This window comes from Chelonoidis abingdonii, chromosome 1 (assembly GCF_003597395.2).
Source record: "Chelonoidis abingdonii isolate Lonesome George chromosome 1, CheloAbing_2.0, whole genome shotgun sequence".
NCBI classification, from domain to species: Eukaryota; Metazoa; Chordata; order Testudines; family Testudinidae; genus Chelonoidis; species Chelonoidis abingdonii.
In genome coordinates this window covers 271,806,625-271,829,206 of record NC_133769.1, presented here as the reverse complement: position 1 = coordinate 271,829,206, position 22,582 = coordinate 271,806,625, and the positions used below count along the sequence as shown (strand labels likewise).

The following is a 22,582-nucleotide window of genomic DNA, read 5'->3' as shown; positions in this document are numbered from 1 at the left end:
GATTGCTGAGTCAGAAAAGCAAGCTTGGCGTCGTTGTTTTTGAAAGTCTATTTTATCTACTGTTTGATATCTATCACAAACAATCTTTTTTAGAGGACGTGTTGTAGAAATTATTCCAGCCCAAAATGGGAACTTTTTTGGCCTTGTACAACTGCTAGGGGAAATTGACACCAGTGATGAGTGAACATCTTCGAAGAGTAGTATTGAAAGAAATACCTGACCATAATTTGCGGACCAGATTCAAATGAACTGATCCTGCTCGTGAGTCATAAAGTGAGGACAAAATTGTTTCATGGTTACTTTGCCAAATATTTGCCGTAATTCTTAGATTGCACTGCCGAGACATAAGTTCATTCAAGACAGATGTATAAATAGTGAGCAGTTTGTCGAATTAGTGATTCAGCAACAGATTACAGTAAGAGAATGTTTATCACCTTTTTAGAAGTACAAAACTACAAGGGTTTTGGCTTCTTCAAAACTTCCTTGGATGAACTAAACAAATGGGCATTTCGCATTAATGAGCATTTTAGGACAAGGCCTATGATAATGGGCCAAATATGAAAGGATGCTTCTGGCGTGGCAGCTAGATTGACTGACGAGAACCCGACTTTGTTTCTTATTGTGCGTGCCACAGCCTGTAATTTGATATTGATGGATATGGCCAAGTCTTCTAATCTGCTAGAAGCTGATATCTTTTTTTGGTTTGGCTGCACGCCTTTACGTGCTCTTTCAGCTGCCACTCAACGTGGCAATATTCAAAGCACATTGTCAGATGGTTTACGGTTAAGCCTCTATCTGAGACACGCTGGGAAAGAGAGTTAGACGTGTAACACCGGTTGCGATATCAATCTTATTTGAGGAAGTTTATGAAGCATTGGTTGCTTTTCGGAAGAATGCAGAGATCCAAATGCTTAAAAGTGAGCCAGTCACTGGCCTTGAAATATCCGGCATTCAGTTTCTAACATCTAGTCGGATCTGGTTGACATTACTTTTGTAAAATTCTCAAGTGTAAGCAAAATGTATGCAGAGTCCAACTGATGCGGCTTGCATTTCAGCCTGACCTTTCACTAAACAACACGCAAGACTTTTAGTGAATTACAGGAGAACATGGATTAAAGAAGCCCAGGTTACATCAAGAGAGCTTGCACGAGGCACTCGGTGTAGACCAAATTTCCATGTGGGAATGTGACACGGAGTTTCCAAGGAAACGCAATGGAATATGAAGGAAGCAGTGAGCCCATTAGACGATCCAGACAATTTTGAGGTTGAAATTTTTTACTGTTGTGATGGATAAGCAAGTATCTGCAGTTGATGAAAGGTTTAATAACCTTGCAGTACCAATGAACATGTTGGTTTTTGTATGACATAAATAAGTTTCAACGAATGAAAACAAGAGCAACTATGACAAAGTGCAAGAACCTAGAGAGCTCTAAGATGGTTGATACGGTTTTGATTTTAAATGGACTTGAACTTTGTACGAGAATTGAATCACTGTCATCAGTTTGCCCGTGCAAAATCGGTGCACATGGACATGTTCGTTATTCATACCCGTAAATTGTTGACATATCTCTATGTGTACATTGCACTCGTATCGTCTGACAATTCCTGTACAGTAGCTAAGCGTGAGAAGGAGTTTCTCAAACTAGCTCATTTAAAAACTATCTGCGCTCTACAATGAGTCAGGATGCTTAACTGGTCTTGACTTTCTTGCAATCGAACAAGGGACACGACGTTATGTCTTTGTCTCGGCATGACTGATCTTACTTGATATTGCCGCAAAAAAAGCAGAAAGCTTTATTTTATTAACAAACAAAATCTTTGTTTCAATACCTCTTTATATAAATTTCAATAAATTTTTGATAATTAAAATATTATTATTTGCATCATCTCTGTCATATCAGATTTTTATCTATCGTGCTACTTCATTTAGTGAACTAGCTCGATCAAGATTACGTGTGCTTATCTCTCTGGAAAAAACGACAAATGGAATATGAAGGAGCAGATGAGCCCATAGATGATCCAGAAAAGAAATTTGAGGTTGAATTTTTTTAATGTTGTGATGGATAAAGCAGTATCTGCTATTGATGAAAGGTTTAATACCTTGCAAGTACACCATGAACAGTTTGGATTTTTGTATGACATAACTAAATTCAACGAAATAGGAAAACAAGAGCAACTAATGACAAAGTGCAAGAACCTAGAGAGCCTCCTGAAGCACGGTGATAAGTTTTGATTTTAAATGGACTTGAACTGTACGAAGAATTGAGTACACTGTCATCAATGTTGCCACATGCAAAATCGATGATGGACATTGTACAGTTTATTCATACCCACAAACTTGTTGACATATATCCTAATGTGTACATTGCCACTCGTATTCTACTGACAATTCCTGTAACAGTAGCATCAGGAGAACGGAATTTCTCAAAACTAAAGCTCATTAAAAACTATCTCCGCTCTACAATGAGTCAGGAATGCTTAACTGGTCTTGCTATTCTTGCAATCGAACAAGACACGACTTTGTCTTTGTCATAACGATGACATTATTACTGATTTTGCAGCCAAAAAAGTCAGAAAGATTGCTTTTAATTAAAAACAAATCTTTGTTTCAATACCTCTTCATATAAATTTCCAATAAAATTTTGATAAATTAAAAAAAATATATTATTTGCATCATTCTGTCATATCAGAATTTTTTCTATAGTGCTGCTTCTTTAGTGCTAGTCCATCAGCATTACAGTGTGCTTAATTAAGTTAAACTGGTTTTAATAACGTGAATGTGGCAAGTTTTCCAATACTGTAAGCTTATGTTTGTGTTGCTAAGAGCAGATCAGGCACAGGGGCACCTGTTTAATAATCTCGCCTAGGGCACCATAAATCCTAAGGCCGGCCCTGCACTTGCCATCTGCCTCAGTTCCTGCCTCTGGGACTCAGCTGCTCACCTGGCCTGCCGCGCCCTATTGCCACCGTTTGGGCCTCCAGCAGCAGCCAGCCGCCTATTGACTGTGCACAAGTGCTCATGGGCGCACGCACCCCCCTTTCCCCTCTGCAACAGGCCCCCTAGCCTTTCTCCTTGTTGCCTGCCCCATTGCCCCTTGTAGCATTTTGCCCCCTCGCCCAGCTTTAGTTTGTTTGCCTGCCCCGCCCGTCTCCCTTTGCAGCTTTGTTTATCCTGCCCCAGCCCTGAAGCTAGCCCCTTGGTCCCTCTGCCCCACTCCCAGCCTGGTTGCTCCCCTTCCCTACGGCTCCTTCGCCCTGATCGTCCCCTCCCCTCGAGCGCTTGTGCCCCCCCGTTTGATTTTCCCCTCTTGCAGTGCACCCCCCCCATTGCTATTGTATCCCTCTCCTCCCTTAGTGCAGCTAGAGGAGCCGGCTTTCACTCCCGTGTTGGTGACTGACCCCCCCTCCAAGTCCTTCATAGTCTCCTTCTCGACCCCTTCCCCCATTTTGGCACCCTCCTCTCCTGCCTACAGCCTAGTGGGGAGGAGTAGTTGACCTGCTTCCCCTCCTCTCCCTTCCTCCAGTATTTCTTCTCCCTCCCTACTCATCATGGCAGGGGATGCAGTGGGTGGGACCCTGGGACAACCCCTATCCCTCCTGCCCCACCTACTCGCTCGACAACTCCCCTAGTCTCTACCGCTGCCGCCGCTGCTGGACCACCTGCCACTGCTCTCGCTGGGGTGCCGGCAGCGGCAGGCCCGAGGGTGACCTCCGCTGCTACCATGTCCCTCGCCCCCTCTGCTTCTGGGGGAGCCCCCCTAGCTGATGGGAAGGGCCAGGGCAAGAAGAAGGGGAAGGGCCCCGCTAGGAAGACTAAGCCCTCCATGGCGGAGCCTGCCACCTCTGCCGTGGCCCCGCCACCGGCCACGGCGCCCCTCCCTGCTGTTCCCTCCACCAGCTCTGCGGGTGCCCCTCCCCCGGCCCCCAAGGCATACACCCAGGTGCCTGCCGCTACGTCATCTCCCCCGACCGCCGCCTCCGCTACCATCTACAGCGGCCGGGGCCCCTTCCCCACCTTGACCAGGAAGCACGGCGTCCGTTGCCTCCTGGTGCCCGCCTCATCCCACGTGGAGACATACGTGCGGGCATTGGCGAGGGTGGTGGGGCCCATGGCCATCGTGGCGGCCTCCAAAATGTATGGCAAGGTTGTCTTTTTCCTTGCCTCGGAGGCCGCTGCCCAGGAGGCAGTGGAGAAGGGCTTGGGGCTGGGAGGCATGTCTATGTTTGTCCCCTGTAGCCGCTGGAGGACCTGGGGTTCCGTGTTTGTCCTGACGTCCTGTCCTCCCTTCCTTCCCAATGCCGCCCTGTTGCCCACCCTCTCTCCCTGGGAAGCCATTTCCGTGGTGAGCCCTCTCCCCTTGGGCTGCAAGGACCCCGCCCTCCTCACGTCCTCTCGTTCTGCCGGCAGGTGCAGCTTCAACTGCCGCCGGCGGCGCGTGGCGGAGAGGCACTCGAGAAGTCCTTCCTGGTCCCCCATCAGGGGGCCCATTACCAGGTGCATTATTCTATGGGGGAGGCCCGGTGTTACCTCTGCCGGGCGACGGGGCACGTCCGGAGGGACTGCCCCTTGGCCCGGCTCGGAGGAGTGCCCGGGACCCCCGAGGCCCGGCAGGGTGCCGGCCCCATCATCGCTGGCGCCCTTGGCTGCCCGGTGCCCAGGGCCACCCTTCCTCCTCCTCAATCCATCACTGCTCCCGTGCGGGCTGCAGGGTATCTCCCTCGGCATGCCCAGACGAGCAAGAGGGCCCCGCCCCCGCTGCCTGCGCTCTGGCGGGGCCTGTGGAGGAGGGTGCGGCGGGGGTACCGTTGGGCATGGGGGAGGGCCCTTCCCAGGGGGAATCTTCCCTTCCTCCGGCTGTCCCACTGGTGCCCCTCCAAGTCCACGAACCGGCATCCCTGCCCTCCGTCCTGACCCCTGTCACCCAGCCCGCGAGCGACACCATGGAGGGCTGGACCCAAGTACAGGGTGGGCGGGACAAGCAGAAGGCTCGAGCTTCGCTCCTACCACCTGATGCGGGAGCCCCCTGTAAGACTAGAAGGGGGTCTGCAGATGCCGAGCCTTCTGCCGTGCCCTCGGGGTCAGTCCGTCCGCCAGTGCCGGCCAGGGAAGACGTGGCAGCACCAGAGGGTACCACCATCCCTCCTCCGCAATCCCTTCCTGTGGAAGCCTCGGTTGAGGTCCCCCCTACTCCCTTGCCACCTGCGCCCCCTGCAACACTCGAGGCGGTCGTTGCCTTGGGTGCTAGTGGGGAGGACCCTGGGGTGGTGGGAGGTGCGTCCCTCTCCATCTTTGAGGAGATCGAGGCCCTGGGTCTGACCCCGGTTACGCAGGGAGAGGATGACCCTCCGCCAGCGGGGCTCGACCTGGCCATCCTTACCCCAGCTCCTTTCCCCGTGTTCCCTCCTCCTGACTGCCGCATCCGCTCCTGCCTCTGAGGGTCCCCTGGACTCCCTGCCCTGCCTGGCTGCAGATGGCACCCTACTGACGGCCGCCGAGCCCGTTGAGGCCACGGCTGGTGCCTCGCGGCCGGGAGACACGCTAACAGGGGTATTCCTCCATGGTGCAGGGCACCCAAGTTCCTTCCCGGGCGGGGGCCCCGCTGCAGGTATTACATCCCCTGATGCCGTGGCTAGCGCGCCTCCCGTTGAGTCTGAGCCCGGCATCACTGGGGACCCCCTCCCTACCCCTCCAACCCCCACACCTGGCCGTGAGGAGCCGCCTCCTGACGGTTCGGCTCCTGCGGCCCAGGATCCTATCTCTGTCCCTATCCCTGACCCCAGCCTCACCCTTGTTCTTGACCCCGTCCGTGTCCCCTCCACCGCCCCTTATGTTATTGCCGCCCCTGGGGGCCCCCCCTTCCCTTTCCTGGGGGGTGACCCCCAGGGGGCGGCCTTCATGTTTCACAGTCTCGACCCCCTAGGGGCTGCACTCTTCCCTCTGCCGCCCCCCGTCGGGCCGGGGTCTGAGGCGGACCGTGTGGCGCCGGCCCATCAGGTGCCACATCAGGGGTCCGCCCCTTGCCTTCCCATCTCCGTAGGCCACAGGGCCGTGCCAGAGGTCCCACTGATAGGTCACCGGAGGCCAGTGACCCCACCCCCCCATGCGCTGCGAGAGGAGCTGTGGGGAGTTCCTGGACGACATCAGGGGCTCCCGCAACAAGGTACGGCTTGCTCTCCAGCGATGGGGGGATTTCCACCAAATTCTCCGGGCCGCGAGGGCCCTCATGGGGGAGGGCAAGAGGACCAGGAAGCAGGGTCCCACGGCTTACCACCGAGTCCGCAAATTCTGTGACGCCTTGCTCACCTTCGGGGTGGGTCAGAGTCTGCTGCGCGGCCCAACGGGGGCCGTGGGCGTCCCTGCCGGCGAGGATCCCCCCCAGCCCTCCTCATGGCACTCGTCACCTTTGCCACCTTGAACACCCGGAGCTGTAGGGTGGGTTTCCGCAGGACCCAGGTGCTCTCCTTCCTTCGGGAGGGGGTACTCTGTGATTTTCCTGCAGGAGACCCACACGGATCCGGCCGCCGAAGCCAGCTGGTGTCTGGAGTGAGGGGACGGGGTCTACTTCAGCCATCTCACAACCCGTAGGGCTGGAGTAGCTACCCTGTTCTCCTCCGACCTACGGCCGGAGGTGCTGGGGGTCGCCAAGGCTGTGCCGGGCCTCCTGCTGCACCTCCGGGTTCGCATGGAGGGGCTCGTGGTCAACCTCGTGAACGTCTATGCCCCGACATCGGCCCCGGAGCGGCTGCTGTTCTATCAGCAGGCATCCGCCTTCCTCGGCTCCTTGGATCCTTGTGAGCGGTTCGAAAATCAGCGACATCCGACTTCCTCGGCAATAATGCCATTGTGCCGAGGTTCGCTGAGACGGGGAAACTTCAACAATCATAACTTTTAGGGGCCAGCAAAGGACTAAAAAGGACCGGAGGCAGAGCTGAGGCGGTGCCGCGGGCGGACGTCCTCTGGGAGCATCGTTCAACCATCACTCCTGGTGGACGTCTGGCGCGACCACCCACCCACGGACGATAGTCTGTTCCACGTTCACCTATATCCCAAGGTGGGGGCACCATCGGCTAATCCGCGTTTTACAGGACCGCATCCTTCACATGTTTGACTCTTGCAATAAACTACCGTGACGCTCTCACGACCTTTAAAGGCACACGAACTTACAGGGGCACCATGTGCCTCGCCACCGCCCAGTCCTCCGCGCCGCTGCCGCTTGTTTCAAGAGATCACCACCCTCGTCACCGTGACGGCCTCTCTCAGTGCGGAGAGGCTGGGGCCGGCTATGTGGCACTTCAGCACGCTTGCTGGAGGACGTGCGGCTTCGCTGGCGTCCTTCCGGAGTTCTGGCTGCCTGGCTGAAGCCCACGAACAGGCACCGCCTTCTCCCAGCCTCGGCCCTGGTGCAAGGTGTGTGTGGGAGGTGGGGAAGGTCCTGCGCCCGTCTCTCTGCCAATGACTGACACCTCCGCTAACACGATCGAGCCCCCAGGCTTCCTGGCCTCGATCCTCCAGATGGTGTGTTCGCGGAGATCTCATTGGACCAGGAACTAGAGCACTGCGAGTCCCTTGACAAGGCCGCGAGCCAGAAGACTACCTCACTGCTACCGAGGAAGTGGAGGGAAGGGCCTGAAAGTGCCTGCGCACTCAGGTCCACGTTCTGTCTTCCAACCTCCAGCACTGCAGAGGCTTCTATTCACTCTTCCAGGTATGCCGCGGGTAGTCCGAATGCGAAGGAGAAGCTCTCTGGCCGCTACGCCTTCCAGCGCGCCGCGTCGAGGGCTTCCGATACGACCGGCAAAAGCTCCTTTAATCTCTTGACCCGGAGGGGTCTTCTGCAGGGATCTCACGGGATGCCGGCTGTCTACCAGAACCCCTTCACAAGACCTCGGAAGCTGAATGCTCTGCCGACCCAGGTCCGATGGCGGCCATCTGCTCAGGGGAGATCCTCGCAGATCTCCTGCTGCACAACCCCAGCTCCGTGTGCACGGATGGCGGAGTGCACCCCAGGCGGTGGATGGCGCCGGAGGTTGGCCTGGCCGGAAAGCTACCAGGGTCAGAGACGCCTGGACGTACGTACTCGGCGGAGGCTGGCTGGATTCCCTGGACAGCGTCGCTCAGCGCATGGGGCGCTCCAGGACCTGTTACTCGTCCGGCGCATATCCAGGCCGCTTTGCTGCTCCATGCTCGGGGGCCACTGCACGGGCTTCTACTCCTGAGTGTGGTCTTTCCGCCGAGGGCATCGCTCCTCGAGCCACCCCAAACCCGAGCCCTCACGGACCTTTTCATCGCAAGCCCCTAGCCCAGTTAGGACCCGACCCGCCCAATATCCTACCCCCCCTTCTCTGCAAGCCGGCTGCCACATCTTGCAGCCGGTCCGTTTTCAACACCGCTCGCAAGGAAACAACTCTACAATGCTCGTGCCTTCCGATAGCCTCCATTTCCGTCACCCTTGCAGCGATAGGGCGTTGGAACGGGAGGTCTACGAGCTGGAGAGGCATCTAGCCGCCAGCCTGACCGATAACAGTCCACCCCTTGGTGCACGAGAGCGAGCGGGACAGGCAAGATGAAGACTCGCGTTCCATTCAAGACCATTCGGGCTCGAGAGGTCGGCCGTTGTTCGCTCTACCGCATCACAACGTCGGGAGGACTGGATGTCTGCGCTCGCCGCCTTTCTTCCACGCCCTGGACGAAACCGGAGGGGCGGCCAAGAAGCAAACGTCAACCTGCCTTCTGGCGAGAGAACGGCAACCCCCTCACGGATCCGGCAAGAGCATTGTGCGAGAGGGCTTGGACCTCTCTACGCGCACCTTTTTCCCCAGATCCAAACCGTTTTGCCGTTTGCAGATTTGCTCTGGGACAGGGCTCCCGATGCTCAGTGCGGGCGACCGGGACCGGCTAGAAGCTGCCTCTCTCTCTTGCCGAGTTCTCGGAACCTCCGTCGCATGCCCACCAACAAGTTCCAGGCATGGACGGGCTGACCGTGGAGGTCTATGCGTGTTCTGGGACGTCCTCGGCCCGGACTGGCTCACATCTTGGGCCGAGGTTCCTTGCAGAGCGGGATTCCTCCCTCTTCGTTGCAGGCGAGCTGTGCTGCCTTATTGCTGAAGTAAGGGGGACCTCCGCGATTTACGGTATTGGTGTCCGTCTCGCTCCTCAGCCGGACATACAAAATCGTAGCCAAGGGCTCATCTCGCTGCGGTGGCGGCGTGCTGTAATGAGGACGTTGATCCACCCGACCCGACTACCCATCCCGGGCTCGTAGCTCTGATAACCTCTATTTGGTCCTGGAATCTCTTGGCAGCTTTGGGTGCAGGGATTGGTCTTGTTGTTCGCCCTCCTGTCCTTGGATCAATGAGAAGGCGTTCAAACAGGGGTGACCACGGGTATCTGCCCTGGGCACTCGTGAGTGTTAGGCTTTGGTTGTCCCAGTTTGTGGGTTTTCTCAGGGGCTCGTACGCTTCGCAGCCCAGTTCTCTGGTCAGGCTCAACTGGACCTGACGAGTCGTCAGCTTCGGCGGGGAATGCGGCAGGGGTGCCGCTCTCGGGCCAGCTGTTACGCTCTGGCCTTGAGCCCTTCCTCTGCTCTCCACAGGAGGTTGACGGGGTTGGTGCTTCGGGAGCCGGAGGCTGCTTGGTGTCCTGTCGGGCGTCGCGACGATGTGCTCTCGTGGTCCAGGAGTGGGGCTTGGCGCGGGTGCAGGTCTGCCAGCGGTCTGTACTCGAGCGGCCTCTCGCCGGGTCAATGGGTCAAGAGCTCTGGCTGGTGGTCGGGGATGGGTTGGGCAGTGCGGGGCTCCTTCCCCCGTGCTTCGGCTATCCCAGTGGAGCGCGGGTCCGCTGTCTATTCTCAGCGTTTACTCTTTCGCCCGCATCCGTCCCCTTCCGGAGATCGGCATGGTTTGCAGGGCGGGTGGCGGAGCAGCTCCAAAATGGACTGACTCTCGGTGCCTTTCCTTCGGAGGAGGGCGCTGCAGTGCTCTCAATCAACTGGTCCTGTCATGCTCTGGTACTGGCTGAAAACCCTGGTCCCGGCCCCGGGCTTCCTGCCGACCTCGGAAGGTGGTTCTTGGAGTTTTTTGGCCAGGACTGCACTGGGTCCCTGCAGGGGTGCTCACCTGCCTTGGAGGAGGGAGGCACGGGCTGAAGTGCTGCGACTCAGTGTCCACGTCTTCCGTCTCAGGCAATGCAGAGACTTCTTTATGGTGCAGGTAGTTGGCATTGGAGAGCCCTGGCGCACGCCTTCCTGCGCCGCTTCCGAGGGCTCCGATACGACCGGCAGCTCCTTTATCTTGACCCGAGGGGTCTTCTGCGGGACCTCTCCGGGCTGCCGGTCTTCCACCAGGACCTCCTCCGGACTTGGAAGCTGTTCTCTGCGACCAGGTCCATGGCGGCCACCGAGGGGGCAGATCTCCTCGCAGAGCCCCTGCTACACAACCCCCAGCTCCGTGTGCAGGTGGCGGAGTCCCCCGCGGTGCGCCGGAGGTTGGTCCTGGCAGAAGCTACCAGGGTCGGAGACCTCCTGGACTATGACCAGGGAGACTGGCTGGATCCCCTGACACTCGCTCAACGCATGGGGCTCTCCAGACCTTGTACTCCCCCGGTGCGTACTTCAGGAGGTGGAGGCCGCTTTGCTGCCCACTGCTTGGGCCTACCTTGACCGGGTCCTGTGAGAGGGCACGCCCCGCCCACCCGGAGCCCCTCGGATCTTTTTATCGGGCCCCTGCCCCATGGACCTGACCGGCCGCCCTGCCCCTTCTCCGCAAGCCAGCTGCACAACCTGCAGCCGGTCCGCTTCCAAACCGCGCCAAGAAGCATCTCTATGCGCTCGTGCTCCACACCCTTCACTTCCTCACCCTCGTGTCCCACCCCAATACAAAGTGGCGGGGCCTCCTGCCACCTCTGGAGCGTGAGGAGCCCCGGTGGGCCAGCATCTACTCTACCCTGGTCCCAAGGCCCGCCGGGGATATCGGTTGGCGGCTCCTTCATGGGGCCGTGAGCACGGGCGTGTATTTGGCATGGTTTACCCCTGTCCCAGACACCTGCCCCTTCTGCGGCATGAGGGAGACCTTGGCTCACGTTTACTTAAGAGTGCACCAGGTTGCAGCCCCTATACCGGCTCCTCACCAATATCTTGTTACGTTTCTGGCTGCACTTTTCCCCTCACCTCCTTCTGTACGCACTACCTATCCGTGGCCCCACAAAGTCCCGGGACCTCCTGGTCAACCTCCTCCTTGCCCTGGCTAAAATGGCCATCTACGCAACCAGGGAGAGGAGGTTGGCCAATGGAGACTCCGGTGACTGTGCGGCTTGTTTCCGATCCTTGGTCCATTCACGTATCCGGGCGGAGTTCCTTTGGGCGGCATCCACTGGCTCCCTTGACGCCTTCAAGGAGCAGTGGGCGCTGTCCAGGGTTCTCTGCTCGGTGTCCCCGTCAGGCTCCCTTCTTATGACTCTTTGACCGCACTCCTGTCCCTGTTCTTTTATTAGTTGTCCCCCTAATCAGTGGGGTTCTGAGGTCCTGTGGGTCCTTCCCTTAGGCTGGGGGGGGATCCTTTAGCAGTGGGCGGGCAGAAGTTCCCAGAAACCCAATAGATACAGCCTCAATATGGAGGTGATATGTGGTGGGGGTGATGCTGAGGGGTTTAGCTTGTGGGAGGAGGCTTGGTGCAGGCTCTAGGGGAGGGGCCAGGGGTAAAGGGTTTAGGGTGTGGGAGAGGGCTCAGGGCTGAGGCATAGGAGTGGGAGTGAGGACTCTGGCTGCTGGTGCAGGCTGCTCTGGGGCTGCAGTGAGGGGAGAGGACTCTTTCCCCCCCACCCTCGATGCAGGGACCACGGGAGAGCCCCTGGATTAGATAAAATAATAAAATTATTAATTACAGTGAGAGAGATTTTAAGTGAGTGTAAATAAGAAATGGTTGCAAGACAAATAAATATAAAATGCAGCCAGTAGCTAATTTAACAAACTATATTAGATTCAAAGCAAAGTTTTCTCACCACATGCTTTCAGCTGTCTTACTGACCCAGCTCTTTAGGTCTGGACCACTTCTCCAGAGTCCAACAGCTGCTTCCTTTGTTTTTTTCAGGTGAATGCAGTGGGCAGAGAGAGGAGGTGTGTGTGTGTGTGTGTGTGAGTGTGAGACTGCCCCTTTTTGTAGTCCTGTCCCCCCTTTGAGAAGCATTTTCAGTTGGAAGCAAGGTGACAGGCAGGCTGTGTTTAAGGAAACTCCCTGCTGTTTCTTTGCTAAAATGTAGATTTTTTTTTTTCCCCCTCCTACCCACTTTCTTGCCAATCTGGAAAGCATACTTTTAGTCATGATCTCAGTTTATGTTTATAGCTTCACATATAATGTTGCTGTGTGCTATTATATTATTCAGCAGATTGAGTTTTAAATCTCCCACAAAGCATACCTTGTACAAACATTATTACAGTAGTCTAAGATGTGAACCGGGGTGTATTCTGTCAGTTACTTTTTCACTGTACCTTCCTTAGTCAAGTCAACTCTTCCTTGTCAAGCTTAATAATCCTACTTTTTGCACGCTCATATGGAAGGTCCACTGTACTTGTAACCACTGATCCGGTCTCTACTGTAGCTCTCTGAAGGTGATGCAAACAAAATAGTAGTGACAACTCTTATTAGGACTTTTTTTTCTTTTGCCAAAAGCTTTGTAATAAATTGGCTCCTTGAAAGAGGAGAAAACCTTTCTGGCAAGAGCGTCTTTTCACTTTGGGGAATGGTAAGGAGGGCATCTCTTTTTCACTTGCTGTTGTAGTGGATTTCTAGAAGGCCATATTTTCAGTCCAACTAGGGTTTAGTTGCAAGGAGACTAGCTTTTCTTGGTAGTAGCAAGCCTGGAGACCAGGATTTTTCCTTCCCTTGCTCTGTGGGGAAGTAGTAACCTAGTTTGTTCTTCATGCATAGCCAGAGCAGAGGAAGATGTAATCCCCCTGGAATGCAGAAGGAAATCCTACAGTTCACTTTAAAAGGCTTGGGATAAACTTTTCTGAAAAGATAATAGTTTTAGTGCTTTTTTTTTTTTTAACTTGGCTTAATGTTGATGGTGACTTCTATCATCTTATGTTTGAAGAAAAATAGCACAGTTAAAATAAGTGCCCCATATAGGGTAACCAGACAGCAAATGTGAAAAATTGGGATGGGAGTGGGGGATAATAAGAGCCTATATAAGAAAAAGACCCCAAAATTGGGACTGTCCCTATAAAATCGGGACATCTGGTCACCCTGCCCCATGCCAAAGTCAGGAATTGCATCATGCTGACAAGTTTCTTTTTTAAAAGCAGCAGAGAGTCCTGTGGCACCTTATAGACTAACAGATGTATTGGAGCATGAGCTTTCATGGATGAAAGTTTCTCTTTGGTGTTCACTGATCTTTCTACCTTCTTTGTTTAGAATCTGATATCCTTGTGTGAAGTAGGTAAATCATTTCTCTCATCTCATGGTCCTCACAGATTGAGCTTTCTAAATGTCTCATGACTGAATTCCCTACCACTGCACCTTCCAAATTACACAGTACTGGTCGGTACCTGTTCTTGGGGAAGAAATCCTCAGAGCAGGAGTAACAATAGTCTTCCCATTCAGCTCCTGTTCACCATATTCCTATAAAATAAATGTGACTGCTTTACAGGATGTCAGATCTTTGTTTGACTGAAAAGTCTGTTGAAACAAATGTGAAGCAGGGCATTGGATGACTTCATAAATAAGTTATTGGAATAGCTAACTCAGGAGCACACAAGAGAAGTTACTACTCTTGATTTACCTGATTTTGTTTAACTGCTCAATAACAGTGAGTTCAGTGGAGCTCCAAGGAGGGGCAGTTGTATGACTGGGGCTTTAATGAGCAAATAGCTAAAGACAGGTAACAAAGAACAAAGTTATTAAGTATATGAGAAGGAGCTAGCAAGACTGTAGGTCCGGTAGACCAGTGGTCTCCAAACTTTTTTGATCACGCACCCCATCAGTAAAAAAAATTGAGCCTGCACCCCCAATATACGTATATTTATTTATGTATAAATTATATACATTTACTACTACACCAATATATTGTGTACATTATAAAACATAAAAACAGAAATTAAAAAAGGATGAGATAAAGATGAAATAAATATTTTTAAAATATTTTTATTGTATTTTATTTATTAACAGTACAAAAAACCTTTTTGCTCTCTCAAAAAAAATGATTAATATTTTGTAGTGAAAGCAATCTGATTGAATATGCTTCATTATCTCTGAAAATCTTGGTTTAACACTTTGTGATTCAGTGATTCGAAGGTCTGGATTAGGGTTAGGGTGTGGGAGGGTGCTCAGGGTGTGGGGTCTAGGAGGGAGTTAAGGTGCGGGAGGGCACTCAGGGTGGGAGTGCGGGGTCTGGGAGGGAGTTAGGGTGTGAGAAGGTGCTCAGGGTCGGGGTGCGGGAGGAGGCTCAGGGCTGGGGCAGGCAGGAGGTGCAGATCACTTACCTGGGGCAGCTCCTGTTTGGTGCAGGAGGTGTGCAGGTGCTCACCGCAGGCACCGCCCCATCGGCCCTTAATTGGGAGCTACCCCCCCCCAGGCGATCCGCAACACAGGGGCTTAGACATGCCCTAGGCTAAGGGCGTCGGCCCTGGCTGCACTCAAACCCTTTAAAGGAAGGCCAGCCCTGCAAGCATGAACAAGAGACTCGAGGAGAGGGAAGCGCACGCAGCGGCGCTTCCCCATCAAACACTGCGCTCTCTAGCCACTTGAAGGAAGCCCGCTTCTCCGGCTCTGCGCCGCCTCCACGGCCAGAGGAACAGGGCCACATCAAGAACAAGGCTAGAGCTCAGAGGCCCCGTGCACACGACACAGACACACAGCAGCTTCCCTCGCACCACCTCTCTCGGCGCCCTGCCACCCCCCCGCCCCGGTGGGGGCCCCCTCCCTCCCGCCCCCTGTTTTGCCCACAACACGCTCACGCAAACTACACTCGCTGCCCCACCACTTCAGCAGACCACCCGCCATAGAACTAAAAAATTTGAACCTTCCTCCAGTCGTCAACTACTGACAGGAAGATGCCAACGAGGGTATGTCTGATCAGTACGATTATTCCATTTACCAGAAACTATTATGGAAACTATAAGTAAAGCACGCGCCCACACACTGAAGCACATTAAATCGTGCGTGGCCATGTACCGAGGCTGTCAACTCCGGAGCGGGCGCTGTTGTAGCTACCATAGTTCACAGTCTCCCTGCCTATGGAATTGGGTTGAGTTCCCAACCTGATGGGCAAAAAATTGTCGTGGTGTTGGGTAAATGTCGTCAATCAATCTCCCCGTGAAGCAATGCAGACAATTCTCGCCCTTTTCCGGATGGCCCGGGCAACGCCATAGCATGGCAACCATGAGCCCTCAGCTTTTTTCAGAGTCGCCGTATGTTACCGGATGTTGCACAGATGCACAACCGCATCCTTGCCTTGCAAGTAAGCAAAGATGGTTACACCCTCTTGTACTGTCTGCTGCTTGCAATGACAAAGAGTACCCAGTCATCTGTACCAGCTGCGTCAGAGTCCGGCCAGCCTCGGTGAGGGGGTCAGGGGCACATGACAAAAATGGGAATGATCCCCAGCCTTCTTCTTCTTACGTTTTGTCTAATGGAGAGTCAGTCCTGCCGTAGAATATGGACAGCCTACAAGAACAGAGGCAATGGCCGCTCCGGTCAGACGCCACAACATCAAGAAATGATGAGCTGCATGCATTCTAGGGGTGCCCCTGCACCACCCAGCCTTCTCCCCCCCCACCCTCCTGGGCTACTATGGGCGTTATACCCATTGTTAGTGAATGAATAACTAGAATGCCTGAACTAAAAACAACACAGACTGTATGCTCTGCAGCAGAGATAAAGGGGGAGGGAAGGGTTGGTTTACCACAAAGTAGAGTGAGCCACACTCTGCACCTTACACACACACACACAAAGGAAAAATCTGTACAACCAGAATAGAAGCACAGGCGGACTAATCGCCATTTCGTTGGTGGCTTGTTGAAACTCGGTAAAAATAAAATGCCAGGACTTATCTGGGGACATTCAAAACGCGAAGCTTAATTTTATTGAACAAAAATGTTAAGAAGTATCGGATTGTGAGCTGGAGCAAGATAAGGCACAACCGCGGGTGAATCGACTGAAACAAGCCGAGGCCAGAAGCCCTTACAACAGCGCCCATGATATCAGGCAGGACTGCCAATCTCCATTAGACCACCAGGTCATCCCAGTTGCCCAAGCGCACCAGACAACTCACTTGAGGCCAGCAGGACGCTCATGGATGACCGATATGAGAAAGTCATACTGTAGCCGCTGCCACGCAAGAAGGAAGGGGATGCTGCTGTGTAACGCTGCACGCACGTGTGCCAGCAGCACCAGAGACAAACGATTGTTCCCTTTGCTTCGTGGGGGCGAGCTGGAAACATACACCGACCACCCAGACAATTGTTGACTCTCATTGGACTCAGCAAAGAATTCCAGTGGTTTTGGAAAGTGGGGAAACGTGGGATAGCTACAGTCATCAGTCGCCCCTCCCTCCGTGAGCGTCCATTTGATTCTTTGGCTTTCTGGTACGCTTGTCTCAGCTCCTGAAGTTTCACGCAACACTGTTTTGAGTCCCTGTTGTGGCCTCTGTCCATCATGGCCTTGGAGATTTTTTCAAATGTTTTGGCATTTCATCTATTGAAACGGAGTTCTGATAGAACAGATTCATCTCCCCATACAGAGATCAGATTCAGTATCTCCTATACGGTCCATGCTGGAGCTCTTTTTTGATTCTGGGACTGCATGGTCACCTGTGCTGATCAGCTCTCCACGCTGGGAAAACAGGAAATGAAATTCAAAAGTTCACGGGGCTTTTCCTGTGTACCTGGTCAGTGAATCCAAGTTCAGATGGCTGTCCAGAGCGGTCACGATCATGCACTGTGGGATAGATCCCGGAGGCCAATACCATCGAATTGCGGCTACACTAACCCTAATCTGAAATGGCAATACCAATTTCAGCGCTACTCCCCTCATCAGTGAGGAGTACAGATATCGATATTAAGAGCCCTTTATATCGAAATAAAGTGCTTCGTTGTGTGGACGGGTGCAGGTTTAATTCAGTTTAACGTTGCTAAATTCGAGATAAACTCGTAGTGTAGACCAGGCCTCAGTGTATGTGTAAGTAACAAGGCTTTTTAGTATTCATTTTGTTCATTTTTTTTGCTTGATTTGTTTTAATGCGCACAGTTATATTTGTGATAAAAATGAACACACACTTTTTGAGATGTCATCACTTTGTTCAAACATCTTCTATTTTGATATCTGACTACAAAGAATAGCTCTGGGATGGACTTTTGTGATGAAGACAGTTGCAGAGAAATCACCGAGCTGCTCTGCAACATCCTTACCCTTTCTTGTTTGATGTTGCAGAAGAGCCAAGTGATTTCGTTGCAACAGTCTCTGGGACCACAAAGCTGTTAGTTGCTGGCTTAAAAACAAAAGTTACTGTCACAGATTAAAAAAAAAGAGAGAGAGAGAGAAGATATTTGCTTTGGAAAAACTGATGGTGTTACAAAAAAGCTGTTAATTTTCCATTGCAACTATACCAATAACTGTAAAACCAAACCCGCATTGTACAAAAACAACTTTAGTAGGAACACGACTTTGTAGCATCAAATTTGTAAATTATCTTTATGAACAGTAGTTCAGAGTTTTCAAGGAGATCTTCTGTATTACCATAAAATGAAATTGGTTATAATGTAGTAAGTAATGAGGACAGGATTGTATTCATCCAAGAGTTACGAATATATTTTAAGAATGAAGTGACTGAGCTACCAAAAATAATGCAAAAATATAATTTATTGTATTGGAGGACTCAAGGATAGACAAATACATTATGTTGCAAAAATGCTCTATGATGATCCTGCAAATTGCAGATCAATGAGTCTTATATGGGTAATAAGTACCAACTTGTATGTAGGATGATAAAGTGATGATACATCATGATAAAGTGCCAGATTGTACAAAACACGAGCGTATCTGTTTAGTGACACAGCTTACCAAGAAGATGTCTTCCTGTTGCTTCACTCTGTACTAGTGTCTTCTTTAATGCAGAGTAGGAATAAATAGTCTATTATTCAGCCTGGCAAAAGGTTAACAGGTGATTGCACCAATGAACTGTAATAAGATGTGTGCTGTTCAGTATATTTATTAGTGATCTGGAAAAAGGGTGAACAGTAAGGTAGCAGAATTTCAAGTTGACAAAAGTATTTAGTTGTTGAAAGAGAAGATTGTGAGAAACTTAAGAAAGTTAAGAGAATGGGCAGAATGATGGATTAAATTTATTGTTAGCAAATGCCAAGTGGTAAATACTGGAAGAAATTATTTGAACTATGGCTGTCGATTACTCGCAGTTAACTCATGTGATTAACTCAAAAAAATTAATCGCGATTAATCGCACTGTTAAACAATAGAACACCAATTGAAATTTATTAAATATTTTGGATGTTTTTCTACATTTTCATATATATTGTATTTTGTGTAATTGAAATCAAAGTGTATATTATTTTTTATTATCATTTTTACAGTGCAAATATTTGTAAACAAAAGAAATTATATTTTTAATTCACCTCATACAAGTACTGTAGTGCAATTTTTGTTGTGAAAGTGCAATTTACAATCTAGATTTTTTTGTTACATAACTGCACTCAAAGACAGAACAATGTAAAACTTCAAAGCCTACAAGTCCACTCAGTCCTACTTCTTGTTCAGCCAATCACTAAGACAAACAAGTTTGTTCAAATTTACAGGAGATAATGCTACCCGCTTCTTGTTTACAATGTCACCAGAAAGTAAGAACAGGCATTTGCATGGCACTTTTGTAGCCGGCATTGCAAGGTATTTATGTGCCAGATATCCTAAACATTCGTATGCCCCTTCATGCTTCGGCCACCATTCCAGAGGACATGCTTCCATGCTGATGATGTTTGTTAAAAAATGTGTTAATTAAATTTGTGTCTGAACTCCTTGGGGGAAAATTGTATGTCCCTGTTCTGTTTTACTCACGTATAGCTAGCTACAATAGCTATATCAATGCTTATACCTTGTGATATGAATGAATGAAGAACTACTTGGGATTAGGAAGAAAATACTCCTATGGGCACATTGCTGTAATATGAGGCATCTCTCATCTTCCTTTGAATCATTTAGTACTTACCACTATTTAAAGCAGGATAGCAGACTAGCTGTCCTGATCTGGCATGTCAAGTCTCATATTCCTAGCTGTCATGTTCCGTTGTAATGATGCATGACCTCCAGTTTGTGAGGAAACAGAAGTATTATGGAAAGATGATACACAGCCTTAAGGGAAAACTCTTTGTCTTCATGCATATGAACTTTTTAAAAAGGCATTCTAATTTGAAGAGAAAAATCAAACTAATGATGATCTTTTCCCATAATTTTTCTGCAAAAATTAGAGTAGAAGTTCATCAACTGAAGGCAAAATATTGTGTATTGGTGTATTATTCCAGGTAAACACTGACATCTAAAAATGTTTTAATTAGTCAAGTTTGTTCTCTCCCTTCATGCTCATTTTTTGAGGAGGAGATGTAGGAGTGGGGAAGGTGCGTCTCTGCTGTTAAAATTTAAACTACTGGATTATCATAGTGGATAAGCAGAGAGATTTAGGCAGAAGCAAAATGTAAATTATTAAACAGGACAGTAGATCCCTGTATGACTCCAATTCTTTCAAAAGATTAGGCTGAACTAATTGTTGTATACATTAACCCAGGTAGTCACACCAGTTGGTCACAATCATTATTTCAGTTACACACACTATTTTTAGTATCAGAGGGATAGCCGTGTTAGTCTGGATCTGTAAAAGCAGCAAAGAATCCTGTGGCACCTTATAGACTAACAGACGTTTTGGAGCATGAGCTTTCGTGGGTGAATACATGCATGTATCTGATGAAGTGGGTATTCACCCACGAAAGCTCATGCTCCAAAACGTCTGTTAGTCTGTAAGGTGCCACAGGATTCTTTGCTGCTTTTATATACTATTTTTGTAACTCTAATAGGTTTATAGTTAGGGGAGCTGTGTGACGTTTAGGGTTTTGATTATCATCCAGAGTTAGACACACAAAACCACAAAGTGAAATACTACTAAAATTGCTTGTTCACCCTCTATTTGAGATGTCAAAATCATGCATTACCGTATGTTGGGTGCTATCCTCTTCCTTGGTCCAAACAAGCATTGGAAACTGTTTACTTTTTTACTGTTTTCTTGAAACCATTTCTTTTCCAGACAACTTCAGAGGCCTGTCTGCTGCCTTCTGATACCTTCTGAGACTTTGGGGGTTCACTCTTCAGTTCCCCATACTCTGCAGCGTGCCAGCAACATCACTTTTTTTCTCTTTTCTCTCCTCTCTAAATCCTTAGAAACTGTCTCCAAAAGAGTATGCTACCTGCCTGAATCCTGCTCCCTCCCCAAATCCCTCAGTAGTAGAATGCTAAACAAAAAAAAGATTACAGTAAACAAGTGACAAGGGTTCTGTCTGTTCCTCCTGCTCAGTAATATTTTGTAGCCCTCCTCCTCAGTTTGTAATATGGCCTGCTGCTACTCCTCAATATTATTTCCCTTCTAAATGCCCGCTGTCTGGCCTCTGTGACTGCGAAGTGAGTGAAGGTTCAGCCGCCAGCAATGGACCAGTAGATGGCGAAACAGACAGTAACTCATACCCAGCACTTCGAAAGGCGAGGCGCTAATCAGGCTAGAGCTTGTAGGGGTGATGTTGTGAAAATCTTTGTGCTGTTCTGAGAAACAATTTCAAAACACAGACCGCGTTTCACTGCTGTTGTATTCTTAGCAACTCTTATAAATCATGTAAGCTATCCAATAAAGACTCCCCTAAACCTAGATAATTCATTTAAAACTGAACATTGATTAACATCTGTTTTTTTCCGTAAAGACCTTAGAGAAAAGTCCAAATGAAGATAGAATTTAGCAACCCTAGTTTAAGTGAATTACAGTAATGTTTTTACCTGTAACAAAAAAATAAGTCATTAACAGTTTGTAGAATTACAATTCTGATTACTAGTAACTTGATTATAATCTAAATCATGGTTAAGAGTAATTAAAGATGACATTTATTACATTAATGAAGTGAATCATATAAAATATGTTATTATGCCAATACATACATATGGCTTAGGGTGAGATCCTTCCTTTCAGGCCACATTATGAATATGATGGGCAACGTCTTGTCTCCAACAGACTACTTGCCAGACTCTATTTGATCATTTATATTCTTCTTTCTATAGTGAAGCTGCTAGGAGAGGTCATGAGACATTGTCTCAACAGTCAGCAATATGCACATGATACCAAGCTCTATTTTACTTGCAGTGCTGATAGCAATGTTACATAACTACTCTGGTTCCTGGCCAAGATTAGCAAGTGGATGAAAGGCAGCTGTCTGAAGCTAAACCAAATCAAGACAGAGATGATTTTGATGGAACGAGGGATGCCTACTGAAGACCTGGAAAACAGTGTAGCATCTTACATTTTTGAAGGAATCTGCCCTCAGATTACCAAATAGCTTTGTTCTGTGGGAATTCTCTTAGGCTCCTCATTCTTTCTGGACATGCACAGAGTTAAGTTTGCCATCTGTGGCTGGTAATAAGGCTTACACCCCTTGCTTTCTGTTACTGACCTGGCAAGTGATCCATGCCTTTGCCGCTTCCAGACTAGATTACTACAGCTCACTGTGTTTAGGAATTAGAACACTGCTGTTAAAGCTCTACCTAATCCAAAACACAGCAGCCCACCTCAGCAGCAATGGCTGCTAAGATCACATCATCCTTGTGCTCTGCTTGCTACATTGACTCCCCATAGGACATTAGGTAAATTTAAAGATGACACATGTGATTTTAAGGCCCTCCAGACGTTTAACTAGACCACTTAAAAGAGCGATGCCTCTTGCTAAGGAAACACAACTTTCTTCCAGAGTTATGCCCTATAGAAAAGAAGAAACTACCGAAAAATTTTTCTTCTGAGGCTGGGGAAACAGAGCCTTCTTGGCATCTGGCCCAAGACTAAGACCAGAGGAGGTAAGGATGACCTTACTGCCTTTATAATGAGTATGAAATTCACTCCTTTAGCTTTGCCTTTCCACAACATCAGCAACACATAAGAAAAGAGGAAGAGGAGTAGCTCTTGCATGCACACGCTGAAAAATATTCTTGCAACCTCTTACGGGGGAGGAGTAGGAAGAATTCTCAAAAGGTGGATGAGCTCTTTCTTATTTCCAGTTTGTTTGAGGGCATATTCTGATACTAAAGTGATGGGTGGGTGCTGGAGAAGAACCTAATAGAGAACACTGGAAGATTTTTCTCCAAGTATATTATATTTCAATTTGACTTCAAGGTCTACAAATTGGGTGCTGCTTCTCATCTGAATCTAGTCTGCATTAGAACTAATTGTAACCTTTTTTACATAATGCATTAAATCACTATGCGAGAAATCATTAAAACAATCAGTTGTTACTCATGGTAAAATGCCACCAGGAAATTAAGTTTAAAGTAGGTATTTTAAGAG

At 49.7% G+C, this 22,582-nt stretch overlaps 1 protein-coding gene across 2 annotated transcripts in view; it reads left to right on the top strand.

Moving 5' to 3' along the window:
- Positions 1 to 22,582, top strand: part of UBAC2 (UBA domain containing 2) — a 190,267-nt gene that overhangs the window by 81,065 nt on the left and 86,620 nt on the right. The window lies entirely within an intron of this gene.